This window comes from Podarcis pityusensis (assembly GCF_964106645.2).
Source record: "Podarcis pityusensis genome assembly, chromosome: 14".
Taxonomy (NCBI): Eukaryota; Metazoa; Chordata; class Lepidosauria; order Squamata; family Lacertidae; genus Podarcis; species Podarcis pityusensis.
The window spans coordinates 4803745-4816826 of NC_138039.1; the positions used below are offsets into that span (position 1 = coordinate 4803745).

At 47.5% G+C, this 13082-nt stretch overlaps 1 long non-coding RNA gene across 1 annotated transcript in view; it reads right to left on the reverse strand.

Moving 5' to 3' along the window:
* LOC308463145 overlaps positions 1–13082 on the reverse strand; it is a 795191-nt gene that overhangs the window by 766341 nt on the left and 15768 nt on the right. The window lies entirely within an intron of this gene.

Sequence of the window (13082 nt, forward strand, 5' to 3'; positions counted from 1 at the left end):
TGTGTGTGTGTGTGTGTGAGAGAGAGAGAGAGAGAGAGGGAGGGAGGGAGGGAGGGAGGGAGAGATGCTCAGCAAGAGTGCTACAGAAGCTGAACCACTTCTTGATTCTGAGGGCAAGGATGGGGGGGACCCCTTGTGGTCCTCCAAACGTTCTTAGAGTGCCATCGTCATCCCTGACCACTGGTCATGCTGCCTGGGGGCTGAGGGGAGCTGGGAGTTCAGTAATACCTAGAGGTGGGTGTTATAGGTTCCCCCATCTGTGGCTTAGAGGGTTCTGATCCCGCCTGTCCGGGCTCCTACTCAGCCCAGCCGCCCTTAGTAAACTCACAAAATCAAGGGAGTGGTTGTTTAAGTAACACGCTAAGGAAACGCTCTGATTCATCGCTAGGAGCTTCTGCGGACAACGGTTTGCAGGAAGCGGGCAGAGGAGCCGATAGCTCTCGATGGGGGGAGGGGGGGCCACAGGAGCAGCTGAGGGGCAGTGGAAGAATCTGGCTGCAAGTTATCAATGTGAGGGCGCGAGATAAAGTTAACTACAATTATCTGAGCACCACTGAGCAAATACTGGCTATGCCCCTGTATTCTGGCCTGGGTGAGTCAATCGTTTGAATAATACATAGACAAATATAATCGATAGTCTTGCGTAAGCTACATTATTCAATCTGCATATCTTCCCGTCTCTTGTCTTCCATGGGACTACGTTTATGAGCTGCCCACTGTCGAAGGCAAAGCACTGGGGCACTCGGACCTATCCAACTGTATGAGAAGTGACCCCACCCTCTCCTTCAGTTCTCCTGATAAACCACTCCTTCCGGTATCTTAAGAACATCAGAAGAGGCCCAAGGCCAAGCAACAAGTTCAGCATCCTGCTTCCCACAGGGCCTGACTAGATGCCTTGATGCCCTCAGCTGGTATTCAGAAATAAACAGCTAAGAATATAAGAAATGAGATCAGCCTGAGAGTCTAGCATCTCGCTTCTCTCAATGGCCAACTAGGTTCTCCAGGAAGCCCACAGGTAGGACATGGAGGGAGTAGCCCTCACCCAAGTGGTACAGCCCTCACCCGGTGATGTCCAACCTTTGAACTGGGAGGTTCAATTTAGCTGTCAGGGCTGTCATAGGCATTGTGTTGACAGACATTCTCTCTCCTGCCCTCCTACATTCCTCTTTCTCCATGAATGCCTCTAACTCCCCGACCTTGAAGCCATCTTGTGGCAGTGAGTTCCACAGATTATCTGTGCTTTTGGAGAAGCCAGTCAGTTTCACTGAGAATAAATGTGATGCCCACCTTTCCTTTCTCTAAACTACCCTCACCCCCACCCATTTATTCATCTGTTGGCTTTTTCTCAAAGACAATATGCGCTGACCTCTTGGCCATTCTCCTTGCCCTTCCCCCTCCCTTTATCAGATCCCTGCACCACTACAGCTGCTTGAGCCTGAGCATAATGAAGTTTATTTGAGCACAGGCCAAAAGGGCCATGGCTCAGTGGAAGAGCATGTTCTTTGCATGTAAAGGTTTAGTGCCTGGCATGTCTACGTAGGGATAAGAGACACACTACCTGAATTCCTAGAGAGAAGCTGCTAGTCGTAGGAACATGGGAAATACTTTGTAGTGAGTCAGATCACTGGTTCATCAAGCTCAGTATTGTTTACTCAATGATGGGTAGAGGCTCTCCAGAATTCTCTTCCACCCGTACCTGAACATGCCAGGGAATGAACCTGGGACCTTCTGCATACAAAGCATGTGGAATGTAATCCACTGAGAGGAGTCAAGTTCAACATTCCTTGTTTTCCTAGAGTGGACATGCAGGGGAATGTTTGGTCCAGCCAGTCAAAACTTCCTGTTACTCCTGGCCTGGAGCATCCTTCCTTGCATGTGACTAGTGGTTTGGGCGTGTAAAAGGACAAGCCATGCAGCCACTCTCTTTCTTTTCAATCTTCCTTTCGTCCTGCAAACTTCCCAGACTGCTAGGTGCAGTCACTAGGTCAGCCCACATATGGGACAACCTGTTTGTATATGCTTGTAACTTTAAGCCTTAAAAGCCTTTAAGCCTTTATTTTTATTGCTGATGAATAGGACTGTGGTGCCTTTATTCTTTTAGGAGGGATTCAAGGGGTCTTACCAGGAAAATATTAGAACACAATCTGGACAAGCCAGATTGCGTATTGTCTTAAGGAACTCACACGAGTCTGCAACTAGTTTTCTGCTGTGCATGAGAAGGGGAATGTAAACTCTGCAAAGTAAAGGCACTTGCTAGCGCAAGTTAGGAAGGACATTAATAATCAATATATCCTTTCCTGCCACCCTGAACATTCCCACAAAGCAGATGTTTTGCCTCTGAGCTACAGGCTTTCTGGTCATGGATTTGTCTGAGATCAGGTGTTCCCTAGAAGTTATTTTCTGCAAATAATATTGCAGTCAGGGTCAACAGTACCAAACTAGCTGGACCAATGATCTGACTAGGTATAGGGCAGCTTCCTACATTTCTGTTCAGCCTGTTGATCTTTACTTTGGGTTCCAGGCAAGCCTTCCATTGAGTTTTCAACACTCCTTCCTCAGTTATAGTTTTTGGTAAAGGACGTTAGCTTCCCCCTTCCCTTTTCTCCAATACTCTACACTGAAATCTTTAGCTAGGCTCCAATCCTAACAGGGATTGCAAGTGCTAAGTCTCTCTCTCTCTCTCTCTCTCTCTCTCTCTCTCTCTCTCTCTCTCCCTCTTCAAAAATAGTGGTGGCCTAGATGTCCTCTGTAGACCCCATCTAAAGCCGACTTTTTAAAAGATTATTTTTTAAAGAAGCTATTTGTAGCCTGGCAGAGGAGCTCAAGAGAGCAGATTCTTGAGTGAGGTTGCAGGGAGGGAGGAAGCGGGGGTGTTGGTGGGGGGGGGCTCAGTGATTTCCCCAAAGGTGCTTCGCCCCAGCCCTGTTTAGGAGGGAGTAAATTTTTAATGCCGTTTGCAGCGTTTTGGATGTTAAATTTAAGAACTGCAATTTGCACACCACAAGGGGAGAGGTTGAAATGGAGCAGGATAAATAGGCGGACTTTTTGAAGGGTGTATTATTATCTCTCCCACCCACCCCATTCACTTTCAATCCTTCCTTCCCAGAGGTCAGCTTCGACAAGTTCAGTAAGCTCATTACAACACAGGTGGTGGAAGAAGGTTTCCAGCAGATGGTCCTGTGTTTACAGCAGAATGAGTATTTCAGAACTTAAATCCTGGACAGCTCCTTTAGACCCATTTATTTATTTATTTATTTATTTATTTATTTATTTATTTGCACTGGCATCCCACCTTTTACTCTGAAGTGTTCAAGGTTGGGCACATTGTTCTTCCCTACCTTCCTCATTTAATCCTCACAACAGCCCTGTGAGGTAAGTTAGGCCAAGAGGCAGTGACTGGCTTTCAAGGTCACCCAGTGAGAGCTCCATAGCCAAGTGGGAATTTGAACCCTGGTTCCCTGGGTCCTGGTTAAACCCTCTTGTGCTGGTCCCCTGGGTTACCCGAGAGGTGAGGTCCAAGTCCGGTCCGTGGTCAAAGGTACAACGTGGAGGCAGTCCGTAGTAGCTGAAGCTGGGTGCAGGACAGGGAGTTGGGTGAAGTCAGGAACAGGCATGCAAGCAGGGAGCCAGGGCGGGTCAGGAGCTCAGGCACGAAAGGAGGACAGGCTTCAGGCAGGAACTAGCAACCAACAATGTTGCTCCTGCAACTTGGGACTGGGGCTGGCCGGCTTTTATCTGCCCCGAGGCATTGGGCAGCCCCGATCCTCTGGTGACTCACCTCTCCTGGCCTGGAGGCGAGCACTCCTCCTGTGGGAACTTAGTTCCCTCCGCCTCTCTGCCCTGAGCCTCCGCAGCTCAGGAGAGGCTGGAGGGTTACTGGACCCAGAGGCAACCTCAGCTTCCTCTGACGGGGCTGAGTGGAGCACCTGCAGGCAATGGGTCCTCCAACACCTCAGGAGCCAGAGCAGGCTCAGCTGATCCTCAGCTGAGGATCCAGCACAGGTGAGGACCCTTCAGGCTCATGCCCCAGCCCCGGCTCAGCTGGTTCTGGAGGTGGGGGAGCCTGTGCAGGCTGGGATCCCTCAGGTTCAGCATCCAAGTCCGAATCACAGGCCATCACACCTCAAATCATGACACCACGTTGGATCTGCATTCCACTTTAGCAGGAATGGAGAACTTCTCCAGATGTTTCTGGGCTCCAACTCCCTTCAGCCTTGACCATTCATGCTGGCTGATAGGAGCTGAAGTTCAGGTAGCATCTGGAAAGTCACAGATTACCCCATTCTTATCTTAGAATTATTTTAGGTAGCAGAGCCTGGAAATATGTCTGGCAGAGATATTGAAGGTCCACTACCAGGAAGAGTTTACTGGGAGTGGGGAATTTGTGGCTCTCTGGATGCTGTTGGACTCCAAATCCCATCAGCTCCATGTAGCATGGCCAATGGCCAGAGATGGAGTCTAAGAGCATCTGGAAAGCCACAGGTCCCTCAACCCCTGGAGTCCAGATGGACCAATGGGCTGGCTCTGCACAAAGCAACATCAAAGATCCCTTGGGCAGCTTTTTGACACATTCAAGTATATGAATCTAAAGTATTTTTTTACTCCATGCTTCAGCCAAAGCACTTCTCTGAGAGCGGCTTATCACAGTTGATAAGAGGATGGCCCTTGCCTTCAGATTTATAATCTAAAAGTCAGAACAGGGGAGGGAGACTTCGTGCTGGCTTTCCCCACCTGCCTTGCCACACCCTCCAGTCCTAGGAGCCTTCAGAAGGGAGCTGTTTCCAGACAAAGAACTGTGACCTTGTCATTTGGTTTCCCCTCAGCTGCCCCACCTCCAGCCCATGGAAACTTTAGAAGGGAGTTGCTGCCATGGGCTTTATTTGTATGGGTATTTCAATGAGCTGAACAGAGTTTATGAGTGATGGCGTGTGGAGTGTGCGTGTATGAATTCAACAGTGCTAAGTTTACTTTTGGGTTGCTGTTTTGTTAGTGCTGTTAATATTGTTTTATAGGCTATGAATTCTGTAGTACTTTGTTAATTCTGTAATATGACTTCTGTTGTAATTGTGATGGTTAGCTTATTTTTGTAGTTTTATGAATAGACTTTTACGGATTGCAATTGTTTTACCGGCAGTTTTTCATTGTTTAATTCGGTTTGTTAATTGTTCTATATCTGTGATGTTCTATTATATATTATTGCCATTAATTTTTTTGTAAGCCGCTTTGCAAGTCATTTGAATCTAAAGCAGGATAGAAGTAAAATAAATCAAACACAGCAGGAAAAGGGACAGAGAGAGAGAGGAAGCTTTTAAAAAAACAAACAAAAAACAGCAGTAAACCTGGGCACCAGTTCTTCATTACAAAGTTGTTGTACATGTTCTTCCTGGAAAGGAACATTGAAGCATGCTGCCTGTGGCTTCTACATTCATTCTTTGGCTGGTGGACCGGGTTAGGTTGGTTTCATGTGAAGTACCGTATTTTTTGCTCCATAAGACTCACTTTTCCCCTCCTAAAATGTAAGGGGAAATGTGTGTGCGTCTTATGGAGCGAACGCAGGCTGCGCAGCTATCCCAGAAGCCAGAACAGCAAGAGGGATTACTGCTTTCACTGCGCAGCGATCCCTCTTGCTGTTCTGGCTTCTGAGATTCAGAATATTTTTTTCTTGTTTTCCTCCTCCCAAAACTAGGTGCGTCTTGTGGTCTGGTGCGTCTAATAGAGTGAAAAATACACTATTCGTTTGAAAACCAGACCATTTGATGGCCCTGGCTTTGGGGGAGCCAGAGTAGAGGGCCTTAATGCAGAAGGAGATTTTGCTTCCAAGGCTTGTTTTGCTATTAGACAAGAGTTTCATGAAATAAAGAAAAGTGGGAGGGTGGTATCTGCGCGCCTCTGAATCAGCAGATTGCATCCCAATAGAAAAGAGCATGAACTCGCATTCATTCAGATGCCAGCATTTATTTCTGAAAGGTAAATCTGCATTGATAAGGTCGGATCGGAATATCCGGCCCAGAAATTTCCCTGTTCTGTATTCTCTCTGCTGTGAAGTGACAAAAGGAATCTCTGTCACTCAGCGGTGGAAATAAAGCTGGGATTAGCCGAGAGAGAATTCCTATGAATAATTGACCCCCACCCATTTCCCCGATTGCTACATATTTCCATTTGGGCTTATTTGTATGGGTTGAGATACAGCAGCAAACACGACTACAGAGAACTTGGAGCCAAGATAAAAAGTGTAGCGCTTAATGGGCATTTGAATTTAAGAATAAAAGGTTTCTTTCCTCTCCATTACTCTTATCATTTTAGGAAAGTAATGATCTGGCATTCTCATGTATATTTTGGAGGCGACTCCGGGAGGCATCGAAATAAATCTTCAGAAATGCATTCAGAGCAAAGTTATGTGTTTTAGAGCATTAATCTCAACCCTAAAATAAGAGGGATTCAGAATAGTCACTGGGATGTAAACAAAGGCTGAGATGCTCCTGGGGTTATGTATCCCCCAGTAAACTGGACATAACCAACCCACAAAAAAAGACAGCAGGGAAAGGAAGGAAAATAAAACAGAAGAACATCTATTCCAGCATCCTGTTCTCACAGTGGCCAACCAGATGCCTCTATTGAGAAACTAGCAAGCAGGATTCAAGCACGAGCCCTCTCCCCTCCTGCAGTTTCCAACAACTGGTCTTCAGAATAATAATAATAATAATAATAATAATAATAATAATAAATTTTATTTATATCCCACCCTCCCCAGCCGAAGCCGGGCTCAGAGCAGCTAACAACAGTAAAAGTAACACAGTTTACATAAAATCGCAATCAGTTAATTGAAATACATTCTAAAATCAATTCATTCTAAAATCAGTTCAGAATCAAATTAATGGCAACCATTGGGCTAGAGTTCTATGAGGATTACATAAGGAGAGAGGGTGTCAGACTGTGCCTTGGCCAAAGTCCTGGTGGAACAACTCTGTCTTGCAGGCCCTGAGGAAAGATGTCAAGTCCCACTGGGCCCTAGACTCTTGTGACAGAGCGTTCCACCAGATCGGAGCCATGGCCAAAAAAGCCCTGGCTCTGATTGAGGCCAGCCTAACCTCCCTGTGGCCCAGGATCTCCAAGATGTTTTTGTCTGAAGACCGTAAGGTCCTCTGTGGGACATACCAGGAGAGGCGGTCCCGTAGGTACGAGGGTCCTAGGCCATATAGGGCTTTAAAGGTTAAAACCAGCACCTTAAACCTGATCCTGTACTCCACCGGGAGCCAGTGCAGCTGGTATAGCACTGGGTGAATGTGATCTCGCAGCGAGGACCCCGTAAGGAGTCTTGCTGCAGCATTCTGCACCTGCTGGAGTTTCTGGGTCAGTCTCAAGGGCAGCCCCATGTAGAGTGAGTTACAATCATCAAGCCTGGAGGTGACCGTCGCGTGGATCACAGTGGCGAGGTCAGGGCGAGAGAGGTAAGGAGCCAACTGCTTAGCTTGGCGGAGATGGAAAAATGCCACCTTTGTTATAGCTGCAATCTGCGCCTCCATGGAAAGGGAGGTGTCGAAGATTACACCCAAACTCTTAACGGATGGTGCTGACACTAATTGCGCCCCCACAAGAGATGGGAGTTGCCCCCCCAATCCCATATCATCCTGACCCAGCCAAAGGACCTCTGTCTTTGAAGGATTTAACTTCAACCAGCTCCCACAGCATGTCTGTCTCCACCTGTGGAGGCAGGGAACAGCCATCATGGCTGACAAGAGCTGAGATACATCATGAGAGCAAGCGCAGTGTTGGCGCATCTCCAAGTGACAGCTGGCAACCCAGATTTTTACTTATTTACCTTAATAACACAGGCCTTGGAAGGGCATTTCTGCACGGCCCAAGTGAGAACTTGCCACACAGTGATTGGCAGGCAGGGGAGACGCTGCATTTAGGTCAGTTGGACACAGCGGGCAGCATCACAGAGTCTGGGCATGTGGCTAAAGGCCCGTGGTGAAAAGAAGGGATTAAGTCAGTGGTAGAGAAGGGGGCCTGTTGTCTTTGTCCATGGAGTTTTCTTGGCAGGGATACTGGAGTGGCTTGCCGGTCCCTCCTCCAGGTGGATCACGTTTGGTCCAAACTCTCCACTATGACCTGTTCATCTTGGGTGCCCTGCTCGGCATAGTTCATAGCTTCTCTGAGTTATTCAAGCCCCTTCGCCACAGCAAGGCAGTGATCCATGAAGGGCATCATCTTAAGACAGCATCTTAAAAAGTAGAGACATCAACTTGCCAACAAAGGTCCGTATAGTAAAAGCTATGGTTTCCCCAGTAGTGATGTATGGAAGTGAGAGCTGGACCATAAAGAAGGCTGATCGCCGAAGAATTGATGCTTTTGAGTTATGGTGCTGGAGGAGACTCTTGAGAGTCCCATGGACTGCAAGAAGATCAAACCTATCCATTCTTAAGGAAATCAGCCCTGAGTGCTTTTGAATTCTGGTGCTGGAGGAGACTCTGGAGAGTCCCATGCAAGAAGATCAAATGCATCCATTCTTAAGGAAAACAGCCCTGAGTGCTCACTGGAAGGACAGATCGTGAAGCTGAGGCTCCAATACTTTGGCCCCCTCATGAGAAGAGAAGACTCCCTGGAAAAGACCTTGATGTTGGGAAAGATGGAGGGCACAAGGAGAAGGGGATGACAGAGGACGAGATGGTTGGATAGTGTTCTCGAAGCTACCAGCATGAGTTTGACCAAACTGCAGGAGGCAGTGAAAGACAGGAGTGCCTGGTGTGCTCTGGTCCAGGGGGTCACGAAGAGTCGGACACGACTAAACGACTAAACAACAAGAGAAGGGGGCAGGTTGCAAGGAGAGCGCAGGAAGAGGCAGGAGGCCCCAACCAGATCCAGGGATCCAGTAGCCCCTTGGGCAAGGGGGAAGAAATAACCAGCTCAAACAGAGCACAACTCAAATCTTATATCCCAAGAGCAGGTCTTGGCGGTTGTTGGAGCACTGGCATCCTTAATAACATAAGCGGAGCTTGCAGGATCAGGCCAATGGCCCATCCAGCACAGCATCCCATTCTCACAGTGGCCATTTATTTAGAATCATAGAGTTGGAAGGGACCCTGAGGGTCATCTAGTCCAACCCCCCGCAATGCAGGAATCACAACTAAAGCATCCATGACGATCAAACCTCTGTTTAAAAACCTCAAATAAAGGAGAGTCTAAAACCTCCTGAGAGTCTGTTTCACTGTCAGATACGATACGATACGGTAATCTTTATTGTCATTGTCCCATAGAGAACAATGAAATTGAAAAAAAAAAATCTACATAAGACATTCAAAACCAACAAGCCTGCTATCCCAGCTATCCCAGCCTGGTTAGCCCCCTAAAAACTCTGATACCCCCGTTTAAAAATACAATACACTCCCATAGAGACTCCTTATACCGCGTTTAAAACCAAAATCACATTTGGATAGAAACTGTTTCTCAGGCGGCTAGTCCTAGTCTTTATAACCCTGTACCTTCTTCCAGAAGGCAGAACCTCTCACTATCAGAAAGTTCTTCCTGAAGTTTAGTCGGAATCTCCTTTCCTGTAACTTGAAGGCATTGGTTCGAGTCCTACCCTCCAGAGCAGGAGAAAACAAGCTTGTTCCCTCTTCCGTATGACAGCCCTTGAGATATTTGAAGATGACGATCATATCTCATCTCAGTCTCCTCTTTTCCAGGCTAAATATTCCAAGCTCCTTCAACCGTTCCTCATCAGGCCTGGCTCCCAAATTTATTTCCTTATTATTTGTTACTCTGATATCCCACCTTTTTCTCCAAGGAGCTCAAGGTGGCATACATGGTTCTCCCCATCCTCATTTCATCCTCACTACAACCCTGTGAGGTAGGTTAGGCTGAGAGGCAGTGAGTATTCCAAGGTGAGCTTCATCATGGCCCAGTGGGGATTTAAACCCTGGTCTCTCAGCTCCTAGACCAGCACTCTAACCATTGGCTCCTCCATATCCAGAGGGCAAGAAGAGAAGGCTGTTCCAGAGCAGTGGTGGATCCTGAGGTCTCAAATTTCAGTGGTGTCCAGTGTGACACCAAAATTCAGCACCCCTTCACCACTCACGATCCATTCTGAGTCATTGTTGCGGCGCCCCCTGCAGCACCCACAAGGCTTTACGCCCAATGCCCTAAATCCACCTCTATCCAGAGTCAACATGACCGGGACAAATGCATTCAGGCAGACCCTGTTCCTCTGAATTTGTAGTAGTAATAGTAGTAGTAAAGGTAAAAGGACCCCTGACCATTAGGTCCAGTCGTGGCCAACTCTGGGGTTGCGGCACTCATCTTGCTTTATTGGCCGAGGGAGCCATGGTACAGCTTCTGGGTCATGTGGCCAGCATGACTAAGCATGACAGAGCAGTGCACGGAAACGCCGTTACCTTCCCGCCGGAGCGGTACCTATTGATCTACTTGCCCTTTGATGTGCCAGTGTGGTGTAGTAGTTAAGAGCGGTAGTCTCGTAATCTGGGGAACCGGGTTCGCGTCTCCGCTCCTCCACATGCAGCTGCTAGGTGACCTTGGGCCAGTCACACTTCTCTGAAGCCTCTCAGCCCCACTCACCTCACAGAGTGTTTGTTGTGGGGGAGGAGGGGAAAGGAGAATGTTGGCCGCTTTGAGACTCCTGAAGGGGAGTGAAAGGTGGGATATCAAATCCAAACTCTTCTTCTTCTTCTTTCGAACTGCTAGGTTGGCAGGAGCTGGGACCAAGCAACGGGAGCTCACCCCGTCACAGGGATTCGAACCACCAACCTTCTGATCAGTAAGTCCTAGGCTCTGTGGTTTAACCCACAGCACCACCCAGTAGCAATCATAATACAGTTGTACCTTGGTTCTTGAACGGAATCCATTCTGGAAGTTTGTTTGACTTCTGAAAACATTTGAAAACCAAGGTGCAGCTTCTGATTGGCCTCAGGAGCTTCCTGCACACACGGAAACCACGTCAGATGTTCGGCTTCCAAAAAACTTCCGCAAACTGGAACACTCACGTCCGGGTTTGCGGCGTTCAGGAGTCAAAACGTTCGAGTCACAAGGCAATCGAGAACCAATGTACGACTGGAAGAAGAAGAAGAAGAAGAGGAAGGCTTTAGGAAGGCTTTTGTTTTGCTGGAGAGTATATTGGTTTGCAGTGGGTGAATGGTTCATTATGAACATAATGCTAATATTGCAAAAAGTCTGCCCAACAATCTAAGTAACAACTCAACAATGTGGAATGTACTGCATCGTTAAATCTCAAAAGAAAGGTTTGGACAACAGCCCGGATTGGAGTGGTTTAACAACTTGGGAGTTGCTGTGTCAAAGGATAAACTTGCACAACAGTCCGGATTGGAAGATTGGAATGAAGTCAGGAAAAGCTGCACTGCTAAATAGACAGTTGAAAAAATATATATTTACAAATAAAAATGTATTCGATGGATGAAAGGATATATGATTTTGGACATGACAGAGAATCACATAGCCAGGGACGGAGAACTTTAAAGTGTTAAGATCAGAAGGCGGAAAATATGAAAGCAACGAATGAAGATTTGGAGATATGCTTCAGAGGTCCAGACTATGGGTAGCCCGGAAAAATTAATAATTACAATTTGGACTACAGTTTGGTTGTTTTCTTAATTTTAGTTTATTATTTCTAATTGGATTATGATTTGGATATCTTGATTGGTTGTTTTTATTGGAAAATTAAAAAAAAAATGATTTTTTTAAAAAAATTATGAACATAATGCTCAATGGGAGTCTAAGGAGCCGGGTACCACACCCCCTCTTTGCATTTCAGATACTTTTTCCTTCTTTAGAAACCACAAACAGCATCCTGCGCCTACAGAGGTATCTACAAAGACGTCTTTCTTCCCCTTTCCCCAAACGCACCAGAAGAGCAGCGTCTATCATGGGGAAGAACATCTTTACAAATCCGAGACAGGGCTGCAAAATAAACAAGTGTTTCTCCACCCGCCTTTTGCAACGCATTCATCTGAAAAGGAGCCTGGACTCCAGAGTGGCCTTTTAGACCTATATTTAGTCAAATCCAAAACAGATGCTGCTAACTGCATTAAAGAGAGGAAGGAATAAAAAAGACAAAACGATTGCTTGGAAGATGCCTCCCCATTAGAGACCGGCTAAGAAGATGTCGGGGGGGGGGATGCAGGGTGACGGTCGGGACATCAGACTGACAGGTCTTCTCTACAGCTCCAGAAAAGCCACTGTTGACACAGCAGGTTCAGAGAAAGGCCTAACAAGGTGAAAGAGAGAGAAATCAGTTAATAAAACATTTGCTGCCTCACCCAATTATCTGGGAGTGCAGCAGGGAAGGTGTCAGTGCGTCTGTCAGGCCCACCCCCACCTACTTCTGCAGGAAGGCCAAGAGATGCAATTTAGATGTAACCAGGAGAGAGGGGAGACAGAGGGGCTGCCCCTCTTGTTGGTTCAGGCCGGGGGGTGGGCAACAGCTATCTGGTTCCCCAGGATGAGGACGGGCTTGGGTGTTTGGGTCACTGCACAGGCACCTTCCTGAATAGAGAGGCTCGTGCGCTGGGGGTCTTTTGAATTTAGAGAAAAGGGCCGAAGAGAAAAAAGGGGGAATGGCAGAGCTTTTTTTTAAAGGGGGCTATTCCCTCTCTCAGGGACGCGGGTGGTGCTGTGGGTTAAACCACAGAGCCTAGGACTTGCCGATCAGAAGGTCGGCGGTTCGAATCCCCGCAACAGGGTGAGCTACCGTTGCTCAGTCCCTGCTCCTGCCAACCTAGCAGTTCGAAAGCACATCAAAGTTCAAGTAGATAAATAGGTACCGCTCCAGCGGGAAGGTAAACAGCGTTTCCGTGCACTGCTCTGGTTTGCCAGAAGCGGCTTAGTCATGCTGGCCACATGACCTGAAAGCTGTACGCCGGCTCCCTCGGCTAATAAAGTGAGATGAGCGCCGCAAGCCCAGAGTCGGCCACGACTGGACCTAATGGTCAGGGGTCCCTTTACCTTTACCTTTATTCCCTCTTTCAGAGGTTCTGGTGAGGCTTGTTTGACAACCAACCAGAAACCGAGTCTTTACAGTCATACCTCATGTTACGTCCGCTTCATGTTAC